This window comes from Tamandua tetradactyla, chromosome 8 (assembly GCF_023851605.1).
Source record: "Tamandua tetradactyla isolate mTamTet1 chromosome 8, mTamTet1.pri, whole genome shotgun sequence".
Classification (NCBI taxonomy): domain Eukaryota; kingdom Metazoa; phylum Chordata; class Mammalia; order Pilosa; family Myrmecophagidae; genus Tamandua; species Tamandua tetradactyla.
In genome coordinates this window covers 56,664,703-56,684,007 of record NC_135334.1, presented here as the reverse complement: position 1 = coordinate 56,684,007, position 19,305 = coordinate 56,664,703, and positions in this window count along the sequence as shown.

Genomic DNA, 19,305 nt, shown 5'->3' with positions numbered 1-19,305 from the left:
TGAATCCTCTCTGAGTAGTTATTCCCCAGGTGAGAAAGTGATATCAAGCACCTTGGATGCTGGAGGTGAGAGGGGAATGATGACAGGCCATTTTGGCCTGGTTGGCAAACTTCAAGGCCTAATTATAACTCACCAGGGCCCTCCTATTCAGAATAAGCTTTCAAGACACTAGGAACAAAGAACAGGAAATCATTGCAACATGGCTTAAGAGGGCCTCTACTCCCCTGATTTAGACATTGTGCTGAGTCAGGGAAGAGGCAGTATTATCTGGGACCCAGGCTTGAGCTTGGGGACACATCAGCCTGGGTCCTTAACTTCTCTAAGCCTCATTTTTCTCATCTATTAAATGGAAGTTATGACAGCGCTCTTCTCGGAGGATTTTTGTGAGATTAGATGAGACAACGCAGGTTTTAGCATTCTGTTTGGTGCTCAATAAATGCTCAAGAAATGTTAGATATTCTCCTACTCCTTCTCATAATTATTATTTCTATATTTTTTTATCTTGGAACTAGAAAGATTTGTCATATCCACTGTCAACACTGTTTCTAGCACAATGCTGTCATCAGTATAGGAACTCAATAAATATTCCATGATGAATGTGTATGCATAAAGGTCAGAAAGAATAGAAAAATCAGACATTTTCCCTTCAAGACTAAAATTCATGCTATGTCATTCAATAATTCTGATTCATAACATGTATATAGGTCTTTTCGGTTTATAAACTGCCTAACATCTCCTTAGAAAATAAACATAGCTTGAGATGGGATATGCTAAAAGGAAGGTGTACAGTAGTGATTCCCAAGACTGGCTGGACTACTGAATCATGGGGAAAGTCCCCAGAAAGCACAGATTCCTACTGAATAAGAATATGTGGGAATAAATCCAGAAATCTGTGTTGTTTTTCTTTATTAGCAAGCTCCTTTGGAGAATTCTCAGACAGCCAGCATAGTTAAGCCCTTGCTGGAACCACATTCATGGATAACATGAACTGCAGGAGCACAGTGGAAATGAGAGCAGAAGGAGTTGGGGAGGGTCGGGTTGGCTTCCTGGAGGAGGTGGCTTAAGGAAGGGAAAGTCATGAGAAGGGGCTTGCACCCAAGGCTCTCTTCTCACGGCCTCGACCTGGTTGACACTTATTGCTCTTTCAGGACTCAGTTCTAATGCCGCCTGCTCTGGTAAGTGTTTCCAACTCCACAGGATGGGGTTGGGACCCCTCCGGACTCCCATTACACCCTGTGCTTACCGTATCATGTCATCATTCATTATACTGTTGAATAAATAGTTTTATACTTACTTGCCTCCTCTCTAGACTGTATACTCTCTGAGAGAGGAGGAATTGTGTTTTGTCTGAGGTTGGCACAGTTCCTGGCACACAGTAGGCATACAGAAAATATTATTTGAAGGAATGAAAGGTGACTGATTACAGGCAAGGGCAATAGCTTATGCTGAGTTTAGAGAGTGGGAATGAGCTTGGCACGTTTGAGGACAGGTTGGGAATAGAGAGGGTAAGATTGGCTTCATGATGGAGCTTTAGACCCATTCCTTCACCAAACATAGGTAGAGCATCTACAGAGCACCAGGCATTTGCTTAAATGGAAAGATAGGCTTGTAAACAAGAAATGATGTGCCAGGCATTTCTGGGAAATGGTGTAGGGCAGGAGTAGTGAGCAGACTCCAGTGCTGCAGCAGCCCAGAGGGTGGATAACAAACACTGCTGAGAGACATCAGGATAAATATGGCTGAGGACAGGATAGGACATTCGAACCTACTCCCAATGGAGGGGTAAGAGTTCAGGCATTGGGTGTGGGGAAGGCAGGAATTTCTGAGACCTTTCTGTCTAAAACCATGTTGAATCCTCTATTGTAGCCAATCAACTTATACTTGAACATGTCCAGGGGCGGAGAAGTTTCTGCCCCCAAGGCATCCCATTGAATGATTCTGTATCATCCCTTTGAATGATTCTGAATATTAGAGCTAAGACTTGTCATGCAGGCTGTGGTTATGATTTGGTGTGTATGTTGATGTGTATGAGGCTGTTTCTCTGACCCACCATTCTCCGTATTTGCATATCTTTGCCAACCTTCACTAGTCTTGATCGTAATCTTTGCAAAGGACCATGTCCATCTTGCTCACCACCATATACCTGATATGAGCACACTTCCTCAACAGAGAAGACGCCCCATAAAGAGTTAGTGAATGAATGAATGAATGAATACCAGGCAATAAAGACAGTGTTCCAAGAATGATCTGCTGCAGCCATAGCCTGGAATCTTGTGAATGGAAAAGGGCAGGCATGTGTTCTGAGACGGCTCCTGGCAGCCTTACATCATTAGCTCTGAGGTTTAGGGTTCTCTTGCCCTCACTGAATTCTTAAACTGTCTATTATTTCACATCTTGCTTAACTTGGGAATCAGGAAAGATAGGTTCTGGTCCACAACAGTTGCTGGTGAGAGTTTACATGGTGTCAAAGAATAGCTCATGGTAGCTTAATCCAGTTCCTCAAATCTCTTTGTAACTTTCTGAAGAACTGTATCAAGGAATAAACCTTGGTTCTGCATTTAATGGTTAGTAGATAGCTGAGCAAGAGTGACTAGTTCTTTGAATTGAGTCCATGCTCTAACTGGGAATTGTGTATGATCAGTGATTTCAAAATACAGTTTACTGTAAAATAAAAACAGGAGATCATCTTATTTCAGTCATCTGAGAAGGCAGTGGAAGGGGCAATAAAGTGGAAGAGTGAAGACCTGCGTCCTTTTTTGGCTCACCCCTGACTTGATTAACAAATTTGGGCATATCAGTTCATCTCTCCAGGACTCAGTTTACCCATTGAGAAGTGAAGTAATTAACTCTGGGTCCTCTGAGAGACTTGGGATCCCTGAGGGATTTGAAGAGAGGGGTGACATGGGTCTGAGTTCACTTCAGTAACTGTTTATGGCAAAGCAGAATGGAATGTTTTTTTTTTCTGCTGAGACAAGTAGATTACTTTGATTAAATTGCTTTTCTTCAAAAACATTTTTTTCTGAAAAATTTAACTGCATTTGTTGCCTTTTTTTGCCTGCATTTTATGATGCAATTATGAATTCTTTTAAACTCTTCAACTTCATTACAAACCCTGTTAAATATTCTTAGCTTTATGGTCAAATTCACCAAGCATTTGTTTCTATTTTTATTTCCTCCTGGAATGGCTCTCTAGACTTGCTTCACAGATGTAGTCTTGGGACTCCCTTCACTCCTCTTCTACACTGGATCTTTGGATTCCTGATTCCTGGTTCCTTTTTTCTTTATTTTCTTACTTTGGTAAAGAACACCATCCAGTAGCTTCCTGAAAAGAGGTTTAAGGAAAGTACATTTTTGAGAACTTGTTTGTATGTAAATGCCTTTTTTCCATACTCATACTTAAATGACAGTATGTGTATTCATATAACTCTGGGTTAAAAACCTCAGAATTGGGAAGGCTTTGCTGTATTGATTTCTAGCTTACAGTTTTGCCATATCTAATACAATATTGATTCTTGGTCTTTGGTACATTACTTTCATTTTTCCTTTTTTTTTCTCTTTGCAGGTTTTCAGGTCGATTCTTTATTCCCTAAATTCTGAGATTTGATAATAATATGCATTTTCCCCATTGGGCAGTGAGTTATCACACAGAATTTGGAAACAGATACTTTTGCTCTGGAAAACATTCTAGCATAATTTCTAACATAATTTCCTCCCATCTGGTTCTTCTTTCCCTGGCTTTGGAAAACTGCATGTTGGATCTCTTAGATTGATCCCATAAGTGCCTTATTTTTTCCCCTGCATTCATTCCATTACTTGTTATAATTCATAAGAGATGTCTTCAACTTTCTCTTTCAACCTAATTATTGAATTTGTGCTTCTGCTTTCCTGCTTCTAATTTATAAGACCTCATTCTTTCCCTATATATATGTTATTTTACAAACATCCTTTTATAAAGTATCATACCATTTTTTCCCCTGGATATCTATGGATATCAATCATAGTTTGAATATTTTTTTTCTGTTATTTTTTTCTACTTCCTCTCAGTTAAGTTACTTTATAAAAAAATGTTTATTATGGTCCCTATCTTATCCAAATGACTGGTGATCCTTAGTGGCTCATTCATAGTTAAGAGTGACGTCCTAAAATGCTGACTGGAAGTCCTAAATATCCATGGGAGAGGTTTGGCAACTGGTAGGTGCATGCCACTGAGGCTGATTTGGTGGGGACCAGACCTTTCTGTTAGGAGACTGCCAGTACTTCAGGTGGTGGACCTTTTCACTGAACCATTTGGTTTCTCCAATAATCCAGCCTTTTGCCTGGGAGAACATACCTGGATGACAGCATTCCTGGAGCCAGATGGTACTAGTGGAATGGGGACACTCACAATTCAATATATAGATTCTCGTTTAATTCCTTGTTTTCAGTATAGCTTTTTCCTGCTCTGCCTGGTGACTTCTTTAGTCAGGAGCTGCTCCATGTCAATTTCTCACATAATAAAGCAACCTGAATGGGGGAGGTAGTTGTCTGGCTTCAAAGAAGAATGAGGGTTGAGGAACTGGGATTCTAATTGCTTGTTATAGAGATTTGCTCCTACCCCCCTTGCTTTACACTCATCTTTAGTGAAAGCTGGCTCCTCAGTGCACCATCCTTTCTGGAGTTGCACAGCAGGAATGAACCAAGTCTTATTGACATTCTTTTATGCAGGCATCTGGTATCAGCTTTCTCAGCTGTACTATCGTTTCTTCCCTTTTCCAACTTCTAAAAATTTGTTGACATTCCACTCTTACTTGTGTCTCTCATCCTTTGCCCTTTTTTGAATTTTTGTAATATCATTTTAAAAGAGTTTAGAGGGAGAGAGCAGTAATGAACATACAGTTTCAATCCATCATTTTAAACCAGGCACCCAGGTGGACATTTATTAAAGTGATTTCATTCTGTCACGGCTGAGACAAATTTTCTCCTATCTGTTAATTTACTACAATCTAAAATCATGATACTAAAATAGAACTGTTTCCTCTGATAACTATCTCTCTCTCCTTCCTTCTCATCTTCTCTTTCTATTTAAATGCAGATTTCCCATTAAAAAGCTAATCTTGAATTTGAAATAGATTTCCAGCTGGTTCAATTTGAGGTGCTGAAATTTGGCTGATCCAAGCATATTTTTTGATTCTAGGAGTCGATTGCTACTATATTTCACTATGAATCAGAAATTTTCTTTTGCCCACAACTTGTTTTTTGAGATGGGCCAACTCTGCACAGGTCTGTACAATGTTGACTCCTCTTTCCCAGCTGTTCATTTTAAACTTATGGCCAACTACTTGGGAAGACTTGGGAAGATTGCTGTCCTCTGTAAGTGAATGTGAACCAATTATAAGTTTGGAAACAGAATAAGGGACAGCCTTTGCATAATAAATGAGGGAGTGTAAGAGAAAATTAAAAAAAAATATATCACTCTATGCAGGTTTACTGCCAGGCTTTTTATAGATTGAAACAAGATGTTAAGTGCAGGCACATTAATGGGTGCTCAATCCCTATGGGAAATTAGAATATTTGGAATGTTTTCCAGATCATCTAGGTGAAGTTCGAAGAGGCCATGTAGTCTGTTCTTGGTGTCCGTATCTGAGCCACCACGTGGTGAATGGGTCTTGGGCCTAAGGTAGGGTGGTCCTGAGAAGCTTCTCCTGATCCTTGAACATGGAGTGGTTGCCCCATATTATGATCTCGTAGCATCTGTCACATCTTTTATCGCAGCATTTGATGCTCTGAATTTTTGAAAATTACCTTTTAATTTTCAAAAATAGCATTCATTGCTTTTCTTCAATTATAAATGCATATATGCTCATTATAACAAATTTGAAAAAAATACCAAAATGATCACAAAAATAAAATTAAAAGTACTTATAATATATAAAATTCTGAGATAATCATTTTTGCTATGAGCATATTGACTTTAAAAAAGAATCGGATAAGAATTACATGGATGGAAACCATGCAAGCAAGAAGACAGAAAGTAAAATATTTAAAGCATTGAATGAAAATTCCCACCAAACTAGAATTCTGTATTCAGTGAAATTATCTACCTTCAGATCTGAAGGAGAAATAAAGTCTTTCTAAGACAAATAAAAACAGAGGGAATTTGTTGTCAGTAGGCCTGCCGTATAAGAAATGTTAAAATAATTTCTCTATAAAGAAGGTAAAGATATGTTAGAAATGCATATTTGCATAAAGAAAGGAAGAGCATCAGAGAAGGAATAAATGAAGCAAAATAAAATCCTTTATTTTTCTTATTCCCAATTCATCTATTTATTCAAAATAATAATAACAATGATGCATTGGGCAAGTGTTAGCAAATGGATAACTGAAATGAATGACAACATAGTTAGAAAGAGACAGGAGGGAGGAATTGAGAATACTCTGTTATAAGGTACCTGCACTACACATGATATGGCATAGTGTTATTTGAAAGTGGACTTAGCTATAAATGCATATTACACACTTTAGGGCAACCACAGAAAAATTTTCAAAAGGACAATAGTAGAGATGCTAAGAGAGGAGAACCATATAAAATATTCAATTAAATCAGAGAGGGCAGAAAAAAGAGGGGAGAATAAGAAAGAAAGAACAACTACAATGAATAGAAATAGTAATAACCATAAATATTAATCCTGCTAAATAAAAAATCACTTTAAATATGAATGGTTTAAGTACATTTAGACAGAGGCTGACAGAATAGATAAACAAGACCTAACTCTGCCTTTAAACTGTCTACAAGAAATCCACTTTATTTATTTATTTTACATGAGCAGGCACCAGGAATTGAAACCAGGTCTCCAGCATGGCAGGCAAGAACTCTGCCTGCTGAGCCACCATGGCTGGCCCAAAATCCACTTTAAAGATAAAGACAGATAGATTAAGTAAAGGGATAGACTGTAATCAAAAGAAAGCTGGAATAGCTATATTAATTTTAGAAAAATTAAACAAACCAGACTTGTGAACAAGAAAAATTATCCAGAATAAAGAGGGACATTACATATGATAAAGGGGTCAATTCTCTAAGACATAACAGTTCTTGACGTGTATATAACTAACAACAGAACATCAAACCATATGTTGCAAAAACCGATAGAACTGTAAGGAGAAATAGACAAATCCACTATTATAGTTGGTGACTTCAACCACTCCTCTACCAGTGGTTGACTGATGTAGCAGGCAGAAAATCAGTAAGGATATAATTGAACTGAACAGCACCATCAGTCAACTGGAACAAATTGACATTTATAGAATACTTCATCCAACAAGAGAAGAATATACAGTCTTCTCAGTATTATGTGAAACATTCACCAAGGAAGAATGCATTCTGGGCCATAGAGCACATCTTAACAAACTTAAGAAGACAGAAATCAACAAAGTATGCCCTCATATCACAATACTACTGAACTAGAAATCAATAATGGAAAGATGGGTAGAAAATAACAAAATATTTTGAAATTAAACAACACACTTCTAACACACACGGGTCAAAGAAGAAGTCGCAAGAGAAATTTAAAAATATTTTAAACTAAATGCAAATGAAAATACAACCTATTAAAATTTGTGAGATTCTGCAAAAGCAGAATAGCATTTAACGCATATATATACAAACTCATAGAGTCATAATCTAGAATATAGGTGTGCTGGTTTGAAACTGCTATGTATCCCAGAAAAGCTATGCTCTTTTAATCCTAATCTAATTTTGTGAGGGCAGACATATTGTTGGATAGGACCTTTTTGATTAAGTTGTTTCCGTGGAAATGTGACCTGCCCAGTTGTAGGTGGGACCTTTTGATTAGGTAGTTTCCATGGAGATGGGATTCTACCCATTCAAGGTGAGTCTTGATTAGTTTGCGGGGGTCCTTAAAAGAGCTGACACAGGGAAAAGAGAAAACTTAGATGCAGATATTTGAAAATGCAGAAGCCCCACAAGACACCAGAAGCTGACTGAGCTGACAGAAGTTACACAGGAACCAGAGCCCAGCAGACATCACCAGGTACCTTTCTGTAACATGTTAAGCTAAGAGATGAAACCCAGAGTTTTGCCCAGAGCAGCTAAGTCAAGGCCCACAGATGCTTAGAGAGGAAACCACTGGAATCAGAAACTGGAAGCAACGGAACCAGGAACGATGTCCAGCAGATGCCAGCCACATACCTTCCCATGTGAAAGACACTGATCTTTCTTTGGAGTCAAGGATCTTTCCCTGGATGCCTTAGTTTGAACATTTTTTATCGCCTTAGAACTGTAAACTTGTAACTTAATAAACCCTTTATAAAAGATATATTGCTGTTCTAGTTTGATAGCTGCTGGAATGCGATATATCAGAAATGTAATGGCTTTTAAAAGGAGGAATTTATTACAATTCTAAGGTCATAAAAAATGACCCAATCAAAGCAAGTCTATAAAAGTGTCCCAATTAAGGCACCAACAAGAGGTTAACTTCATTCAAGAAAGGTGGATGAAGTTCAGGGTTTCTCTCTCAACTTGAAAGGCACATGGCAAACATGGCGATGTCTGCTAGCTTTCTCTCCAGGCTTGTGTTTCATAAAGCTCCCCCAGGGGTGTATCCATCTCCAGAGGTCTCTGGCTGTGTGGGCTCTGTGGCTCTCTCCTGTCATGGCTCTGTCATGGCTCTCTTGTCACTCTGAACTTTCTTCAAAATACTTCCTCTTTTAAATGATTTCAGAAAACTAATCAAGACCCACCTGGAATGGGTAGAGTCACAAGTCCATGGAAGCCATCTAATCAAAAGTTACCACCCACAATTGGGTGGGTCACATGTCCATAGCAACAGTCAGTAAGCTCTGAGCCAGCAATATTGAATGAGGATTAAAGGACATGGCTTTTCTGGGGTCCACCGCAGATTCAAGCCAGCACAATTGCATTCTGGCAGCGTCAACAAACTAAAACAATAGGTTAGCAAGAGTTGGGTAGAGACTTCCGGGTCAAGATAGCGGCTTAACAATGTGCACATTTTAGTTCGTCCTCCAGAACAACTACTAAATAACCAGAAACAGTACAGAACAGCTCCTGGGGCCACGTCAGTGACCAGACACACAGCGTATCCCAGTCTGGACCAGCTGGACCTGCTGCGAGCACCCTCCAGAACTGTGAGTTCCCAAAGCTGTGGCAGCCAATGCCCCTCCCCCACAGGCCACTTCCCAGAGGGGAAAGGAAAGGACTTTACCAGCAGCAGGGACTGGGCACAATCAAACGCCAATTGTGGAACTAATTAACAAATTCTGACTACTAAAAATGGCCCCCAGCTTAGGTGAAACTGATCAAAGTGGAGGTTGCTCATTTCTGCCCTGGTGCCAAGGGGGCAGGACTGACAGAAAAAGGGGAAAAAAAGAGAAGGAAACAGAGGTTTTTGTGGCTGTGTATCTACAAAGGCTTGACTGCCTCTAGATACAGTGGCAGGACTTTTCAGGCTGCAACTGCCCCAGGCATAGGCAGAAGTGAACTCTTTTGGGGGCTTGTCTGGAGCCTGTGCCTTCCCCAGAGGAGGGGTGAAGCCCCACCCAGGTGGAATCCCTCCATAAACGAATTCAGACACCAGGACTTGGTAATTTGAAGCCATTAAAACCAGCCTACAACCTCTCCTCTGTATCCCCATGCCCCCAGCAGGGAGAGTCTGCCAAAGTTAAAGGTACCACATCATCTTATGCTGGTGGGACCTGCAGTCAGACAAGCGCCACATACTGGGCAGGATAAGAAAAACAGAGTCCAGAGACTTCACAGGAAAATCTTTCAACCTGCTGGGTCTCACCCTTAGGGAAAACCGATGCAGGTGACTCTTTCCTCCTGATAGGAGGCCAGTTTTGTCTGGGAAAATCTGGCTGGGGTCTATAATATCTAAGTAGACCCTCCTAAGTGTGTGTGTGGGGGAAGGCACCACACAAGCAGGGCAAGAAACAAGAAAACAAGAACTGAAGAATTCTCCTCTGTTAAACAAAAATTAAGGTCCAGATAAAGCTGAACGGAATGTCAAAGAACAGATAGACAACAAATTCATCCAGCAAGAAAACCCTAGATAAAAGAAGTGAAAGCAATCTCCAGAATAAACTAATTAAGGTAATTAAATGCCGAGATGCCAGCAAAAAATAACAAATCACTCTAGGGAAATTGAAGATATGGCCCAGTCAAAGGAACAAACCAACAATTCAAATGACATACAGGAACTGAAACAATTAATTCAGAATATATGAACAGACATGGAAAACCTCATCAAAAACCAAATCAATGAATTGAGGGAGGATATAAAGAAGGCAAGGAAAGAACAAAAAGAAGAAACTGAAAGTCTGAAAAAACAAATCACAGAACTTATGGGAATGAAAGACACAGTAGAAGAGATGAAAAAAACAATGGAAACCTACAATGGTAGATTTTGAGAGACAGAACATATGATTTCTGAACTGGAGGATGGAACATCTGAAATCCGACAAGAAACAGAAACTATAGGAAAAAAATGGAAAAATATGAGTAGGGACTCAGGGAATTGAAAGACAATATGAAGCGCATGGATATATGTGTTGTGGGTGTCCCAGAAGAAGAAGAGAAGGGAAAAGGAGGAGAAAAACTAATGGAGGAAATTATCACTGAAAATTTCCCAACTCTTATGAAAGACTTAAAATTACAGATCCAAGAAGTGCAGCGCACCCCAAAGAGAATAGATCCAAATAGACATACTCCAAGACATTTAATAATCAGAATGTCAGAGGTCAAAGAGAAAGAGAAGATCTTGAAAGCAGCAAGAGAAAAGCAATCCATCACATACAAGGGAAGCCCAATAAGACTATGCGCAGATCTCTCAGCAGAAACCATGGAGGCGAGAAGACAGTGGGATAATATATTTAAATTATTAAAAGAGAAAAACTGCCAACCAAGAATTCTATATCCAGCAAAATTGTCCTTCAAAAATGAGCGAGAAATTAAAACATTTTCAGACAAAAAATCACTGAGAGAATTTGTGACCAAGAGACCAGCTCTGCAAGAAATACTAAAGGGAACACTAGAGACAGATACAAAGACAGAAGAGAGAGGTGTGGAGAAGAGTGTAGAAAGGAAGACTATGAGTAAAGGTAAAAAGAAGGAAAATTAGATATGACATATAAAATCCAGAAGGCAAAATAGTAGAAGAAAGTACAACCCATGCAATAATAACACTGAATGTTAATGGATTAAACTCTCCAATCAAAAGAAGTAGTCTGGCAGAATGGATTAAAAAACAGGACCCATCTATATGCTGTCTCTACTCAAAGGACACGAGGCCAAGGACACAAATGGACATTTACACACCAATGTTTATAGCAGCATTATTAACAATTACCAAGAGATGGAAACAGCCAAAATGTCCATCAACAGACAGTTGGCTAAACAAACTGTGACATTTACATAAGATGGAATATTATGCAGCTGTAAGACAGAATCAAGTTATGAAGTATGTAACAACATGAATGGACCTTAAGGACGTTATGCTGAGTGTGATTAGCCAGAAACAAAAGGACAAATACTGTGTGGTCTCACTGATATGAACTGACATTAGTGAATAAACTTGGAATATTTCCTTGGTAACAGAGACCATTAGGAGATAGAAATAGGGTAAGATATTGGGTAATTGGAGCTGAAGGGATACAGATTGTGCAACAGGACTGCATATAAAAACTCAGAAATGGACAGCACAATATTACCTAACTGTAATACAATTATGTTAAAACACTGAATGAAGCTGCATATGAGAATGATAGTGGGAGGAGGGCTGGGGCATAAATGAAATCACAAAGAAAGATAGACGATAAAGATTGAGATGGTGTAATCCAGGAATGCCTAGAGTGTATAATGATAGTGACTAAATGTACAAATTTAAAAATGTTTTTGCATGAGGAAGAACAAAAGAATGTCATTACTGCAGTGTGCTGAAAATAGATGGTACTTAATATTTTAAAATTTCAACTGTGTGAGACTAAAGCAAAAAATGTTTATTTGGTACAAATCTACACTTTGACTAGTGCATCTCCTAATATAACTATGTAGATAGTTGATTGAACACCTTAAGTACATGGAACTTTGTATAGGACATGAGATTTTGTTGGTTTGTCCAGGTGATGCCCTGATGAATCCCAGAGTGATTTGATCAGTGAGTGGAAAAGTATTTGCAAAGTCCCCTTCGGGGAATGGCGAGAACAGGGGAAAACTCAACTTCCCCAAGTTGAATTCTTGATATTCTCACAAGCAGTGTGGACAACCAAAGCTATAGGCTGAGCCCCCAGTCTTGGGGTTTGTTCATATGAAACTTAACCCCACAGGGGATATGTCAAGCCTACTTAAAATTAAGCCTAAGAGTCACCCCCAAGAGAACCTCTTTTGTTGCTCAGATGTGGCCTCTCTCTCCAGCCAACACAGCAAGCAGACTCATCACCTTCCCCGTGTCTACATGGGACATGACTCCCAGGGGTGTGGACCTTCCTGGAAGTGTGGACAGAAATCCCAGAATGAGCTGAAATTCAGCATCAAGAGATTGAGAAAAACTCTAGAATGAGCTGAGACCCAGCATCAAGGGATTGAGAAAACCTTCTCGACCAAAAGGGGGAAGAGTGAAATGAGACAAACTGTCAATGGCTGAGAGATTCCAAACAGAGTCGAGAGGTTATCCTGGAGGTTATTCTTAAGCATTAAGTAGATATCACCTTGTTATCCAAGATGTAATGGGGAGGCTGGAGGGAACTGCCTGAAAATGTAGAGCTGTGTTCCAGTAGCCATGTTTCTTGATGATGATTGTATAATGATGTAGCTTTCACAATGTGACTGTGTGATTGTGAAAACCTTGTGTCTGATGCTCCTTTTATCTACCTTGTCAACAGATGAGAGGAACATATGGAATAAAAATAAATAATAGGGGGAACAAATGTCAAAATGAATTTAGTTTGAAATGCTAGTGATCAATGAAAGGGATCAGTAAGGGGTATGGCATGTAAATTTTTTTTTCTGTTTGTTATATTTTTCTGTTGTCTTTTTATTTCTTTTTCTGAATTGATGCTAATGTTCTGGGAAATGATCATGATGATGAATATGCAACTATGTGATGATATTGTGAATTGCTGAGTGTATGTGTTGGGAATGTTTGTGTTTCTTGTAATTTTTTTTAATTAATAAAAATTAAAAAAAACACACTAAAAAAAAGAGTTGGGGTAGAGATAGGGAATTGGAAGTAAAGGCTTAAAATGTCAAGTTTCTACTTGTAACAATGGAAATGTTTTGGTAAAGCATAATGGTGATTGTAGCACAACACTGTGGACTCAATTAACAGCACTGAAAGATACATTTGAATGTGGTTAAAAGAAGAGATGTTTGGTTTATATATGCTAATAATAAAAATTAAAAAAAATTAATGGAACTGAACTATACATACAGTGAACCCTAAGTTAAACCATGGACTATTAGTTAATAATATCATTATAAAAATATGCTTTCATCAATTGTAACAAATGTACCACACCAATGCAAGGTGTTAATAACAGGGCAATCTATGGGAATCCTGCATTTTATGAATGGTGGTTCTGTAAACCCACAGCTTCTCTAGAGAAAAAAGTTTTGCAAGAAGTTACCTGTAAGGGAGTAAAACATTTTATTGGTATGTTTAATCTGTCAACATTCAAAGTTATTACTGAAAAGTCATTTTTTGAATTCACCATCTTAACTTTTGGATTTTATTTGTCAGATCTATATACTCTTCAGGTCGGTGCCCTCTTCCGGACCTCCTTCTCCTGTCTTTTTTTTTTTTCCAACTGGCAGAACTTCCTTTAGTATTTCTTGTAGGTCCAGTCTTTTGTTGATAAATTATTTAAGGATTTGTCTGTTTGTGAAAATTTTAATCTCTCCCTCAGTTTTGAAGGACAATTTGGATGGGTACAGAATTCTTGGCTAGAAGTTTTTCTCTTTCAGGATCTTGAATATATCATACCACTGTCTTCTTGCCTCCAAGAAGACAACGTGCCAGTTGAGTAGACTGAACTCAGTCTTATGTAGTTACCCTTGTATGTAGTAGACTGTTTTTCTCTTGCCATCTTTAGGATTTTCTACTTCTCTTCAACATTTAACAGACTGATTAGTATGTGTCTTGGGGGAGGCCTATTTGGATTTATTCTATTTAGAGTTCATTGGGCTTCTTTGATTTGCATGTTTATGTCCTTTTAAAGGGTTAGGAAGTTTTCCCCCATTATATTCTCAACTAATCTTCCCAGCCCTTTACTCCTCTCTTCTCCTTCTGGGATACCAATGATTCTTACATTTGTGAGCTTTGTTTTGTCCAGCATTTCCCTGAGATCCAATTCAAATTTTTCCATCTTTTTTGCCATTTTCTGTTTTGAGGGTTTGAAATTAGTTGTCGTATCCTCTAGTCCACTTATTCTTTCTTCTGCCTCTTCACATCTGCTGTTGTGTGTCTCTAGTTGTTGATCTACAGCATCTTTAATCTGTGTGATATCTGCTATTTTTTCTATTTATTCTTTCAAATTCCTCTTTAAGCTCTTCTAGTGTCTTCTTGATCTCCTTTATGCCATTAGCCATCCCATTTATTTTATTTAGTAGAGTTATATGAACATCTTTGATTAGGTGTTCCAACATCTGTGTCTCCTCTAGTGGTTTAATTTGACCATTAGGCTGGTATAGTCTGAGAATGGAGGTAAGCGCGTGCAGCCTTTATGCTGTGGTGACCTCCTTCAGGGGACAGGGAGGGGGAGGTAGAGTTCAGGCAGGGCTGGGTGAGACTGCGTTTGGGCAGGAGAGGTGGATTGGGCGGGGGCAGGCATGTGTATACTTGGGGTGGAGGTATGGGGCAGGTATGTGTGCGGGGTGGGGGTTTGTGGGGCAGGGATACTTGGACCGTGGAAGGGGGGGATGGGTGATGGGGTTCAGGTGAATGGGGTGTGGGGTGAGTGGCGGGTTGCGGGGCTGTGCTGGTGAGGGTAGCGGTCCAAAGAATGCAGCCTGGCTTTCGTCCTAGTCCCCATCTTCTGGTCTGTGCACTCCTGAGGGCTTTGCCAGTAAAGCATTTTAAAAAAGAAGAGAGGAATGATCTAAAATCAGTAAACGAAGCTCCACCTCAGGAAACTCAAAAAGGAAGTGCAAGATAATCCTAGATATACAGAAGAAAAAAGTGATGATAATTAGAGCAGAAATCAATGAGATTGAAAATGGAAAATCAATAGAGAATATCAATGATACTTAAGCTGACTCTTTGAAGGCATAAACAAAATGAGTACCTCTAGCTAGGCTCACCAAGAGAGTAGACACAAATTACAAATAACAGAACTGAAAGAGGGGTCATCACTATTGAACCCATGGATATTAAAAAATAATAAAGAATGTTATGAAGAACTCTATGTCCAGATAATAACTTAAATGAAAGTAAAAACACAAGATACAAAAATTCACACAAGAAACAAATAGTCTGAATAGGTCTAAACTACTAAAGAAATTGAATCAATGATTAATAATTCAAAAAGACAGCACAGGTTCAGATGGCTTTGATGGTGAATTCCACCAAACATTTAAAGAAGAAATTGATGGCAATTTTCACAATCTTTACTCGAAAATAGAGTAGAAGAAATATTTCCTATTTCATTCTGAGTTCAGCATTTCTGTGATACCAATACTAGATAAAAGACATCATAAGAAAGGAGAAAACTACAGACCCAAATCTCATGAACATGAATGTAAAAATACTCAACAAAATGTTAATAAATTAAATCCAACAATATGTAAAATTAATTATACACTAAGACAACATGGGATATATTCCAGGTATGCAGGTCTGGTTCAACATTTGAAAATCAATTAATGTAATCTAACATCTCAACAGGATAAAAAATTTTACAAAATCCAATACTCAAATATTAAAATTTGCAGGAAAATAGGAATAGAGGGCAACTGCTTTAATCTGATAAAGAACATCTGCAAAAAACCTGTAGGTAACATAACTAATGATGAAAACATATGCTTTCCCTCTAAGACTTGGAAGAAGGCAAAGATGACCTCTCTTAGCACTCCTATTCAATATTGTACTGGAAGTCTTAGTTAATCCAAGTATACAGGAAAAAAAAAAAAAAGAAAAGTTAAAGAAATTGAGAAGAAAGAAATAAAACTCTTTTTGTTTGCAGATGCCATGAATGCCTATGCATAAAATCCCAAAGAGTCATAGAACCTCCAGGAACTAATATGTGAATATAGCAAGGTTGCAGGATGCAAGATTAATATACAAACATCAATTCTTTCCTGTATACCAGCAATGAATAATTGGAATTTGAAATTAAAAACAAATTACCATTTATATTAGCACCAAAACTTAAGGTATTTAGGCATAAACATTACAAAATATGTGCAGGATCTACATGAAGAAACTACAAAATTATTATGAAAGAAATCAAAGAAGATCCAAATAAATGCAGGGATATTCATGGATAAAATAAGTCCATGTTAGGATGTCAGTCCTTCCCAACTTGATCAAAGATTTAATTCAATCCCAATAAAAAATAACAGAAAGTTATTTTATGGATATCAACAAACTGATTCTAATGTTTACAAGGAGAAGTCATGTTTTGAGGCACTCTACTGAGGAAGTTTTGATGAGCCCAGATCAATGCAGCATAAGTCTGGCTGGGCAGGCTTTATGGAGGAGGTGAAGTGAGCTTTGAAGTGGGGGACAGCATTTAACTGGAAGAGATAGATGGATAGGTGTTGCATGGGAAGTAAGGGAAAGCAGCATGAAAAAAAGTCCCTTCACCATCTTGCAATGAATACTGCTTTGGGGAATGAAAATGAGATTGCAAAGAACCCTTAGAAAGACCTTAGGGAATAGACTTGCCTTTGGAAGTCATTTGAAATCTCCCACAAAAAAGGAAGCCCTTAAAAGGTATTCAGCATTCTCTGATTGCCAAATTTATGGAAATGACATCTCCTCTAGCAATTTGACAATTAGAGCACAAAAATGCTTAAATAGAATTATTGAATTAATTCACCTCTGTTGATATGCAGAACACTTTTCCCCCTTACATTTATTAAAGTACTAATTGGATGGCAGATTGTAGTTAAAAGCCAATGTTAAATTCTTTAAAAGAATCAGCTCAATCACAAGGAAATCTAACCTATGAATTGAATATGCATCTAATATCACAGGTGCCAGTGATTTAGGGGATGTCATATCTGTTTTGGTCAAGGTGGGGTTTTCCTAAGACAAGGTGATGAAATATAATGCCCAAGATGTCCAAACAGAAGTCTTAGTGTATTTATTCATCTATTCATTCAGTCAACATTTCTGACTACCTGATATATATTTCAGGCACTGTTAGGTATGGAGAAGAAAGATACAATCTTTCTCTGTTCTCTGTATAGGAGAAGGCAGAAAAGTTAAAGATTATTTACAAAACACATGTTTGTTTTGCAATGGTAGGGCTGCATTCAGAGGCTAAGGGTGCATAGAGTAGGGAGTTTGGTCAGGTAGGAGACTTTTGAAGGATTGTTATAATTTAGCTAAGCAGGTCAAAGCATGGCCATATGCAGAGGTCTAGCACCAGAGGGGAATGTGGTGAAGTCAGGACATAAATGACAAAAACACCAATTTCAACAGCAACAGTGAGAACAACCAAAGGCAGCTCAATATGGCCAGAACAGAGTGTGGTTAGGGAACATGGTAAAATAAGGCTGGAGTGGGAGAAAGAAAGCACTTTACAAAGGGACTAGTTGGCCAGGTTAAGAAGTTTGGATTTCAACCTCAGGATAATGGGGAATTGATGAATTTATTGGTTTCTTAAATGCTGCCAGAATGTGATATATCAGAACTAGATTGGCTTTTAAAAAGGGGAATTTAATAAGTTACAAGTTTAACATTCAAAATCTATGAAAATGTCCAAACTAAGGCATCCAAGGAAAGATACCTTAGGTCCATAGGTCAGGAACACTTCTCTCAGCTGGATAGTCACATGGTTGGCATTTGCTGGTCCTTTGCTCCTGGGCTCCATGCTTTTAGCCTCTGTTCCTGCGGGGGTTCCTTACTTTGCTTCCCCAGGGCTGGCTTTCATTTCTTGGTTTCCCTTGGTTCTCTCCAGGTTATGGCTTGCTGAAGATCTCATGGTGATGTCTGCTGGGCTTCAAGGCATCTCCAAACAGCTGTGTCTCTGTTCTCTGAAGCAACTATTCTCCATGAATCTATATCTGCTCTCTCTGTTAGCTCTGAGGCCCCTGTCATTTTTGTCATTTCTGACTGTCTCCAAAATGTTTCCTCTTTTAAAGGATTCTGGTAAACTAATCAAAACCCACCTGGAATGGGTGGAGTCACATCTCCATCTAATCAAAAGATCATACCCACAATTGGGTGTGTTACATCTCCATGGAGATAATCTAATTGAAAGTTTCCAACCTACAGGATTGAATCAGGATTAAAAGAAATGGCTACTCCCACAAGATTGAATCAGGATTAAAACATGGCTTTTCTGGGATACAAAATACTTTCAAATTGGCACAGTGGAGATCCAGGAATGAACACTATCAGCATTGTTTATTTATTCATCTATTAACATATTTAGCAGAAAATACAGAATCAAGAAATTAAAGAATATACAGAATAAAAGAAAACAGCTCAGGGATGAAAACCAAGGATTTGTGATTGCCATTACACATCTCCATTACTCACCTCTGCTTCTTTCTCTTTCTTTTTGAATGTTGATCTCAGCCTCTCCCATTGCAGATGGCTTTCCCCACAAGGTAGGATATACAAGAGGGAGGTTATTTTTTTCTGTATTTGTATCACAGTTGTACAGAAGGATTCTAGATTTCAGTCACTCTTACCAGTGATGCAAAATACCAGACAGCACTAGGTTTGAAAATCTCACTCCAGAGAATAGATAGGAGGGCAGAAAGACCAGAGGCAGGAGGGACAGAAATGATGAGGCCAGAATGATGCAATGACAGAAGGATTGGTAAGGAAGGGGTGGGTTCAAAGTTATCAAGGAGACAGAATTCACAGAATTTGGAGATTTCATGAATGGGAAAGGGGAGGAGAAGAGGGCTGTGAGAAACCTATGATGCTACTTAAGTTTCCTACTTGTTCAACTGGTTCAAATGGTGCCATTTAATGAGGTTTGGGGGAGAATCAGTTTATCACAAGAAAGAGGAAATTCAGTCTTTTTATTTTATATTCCATCATTATGTAAACCTTTTCTCTGAAATTTTCAAAGGCAATAATTGTCAGCATTGATTTAAAACTCATATAATCAAAATAA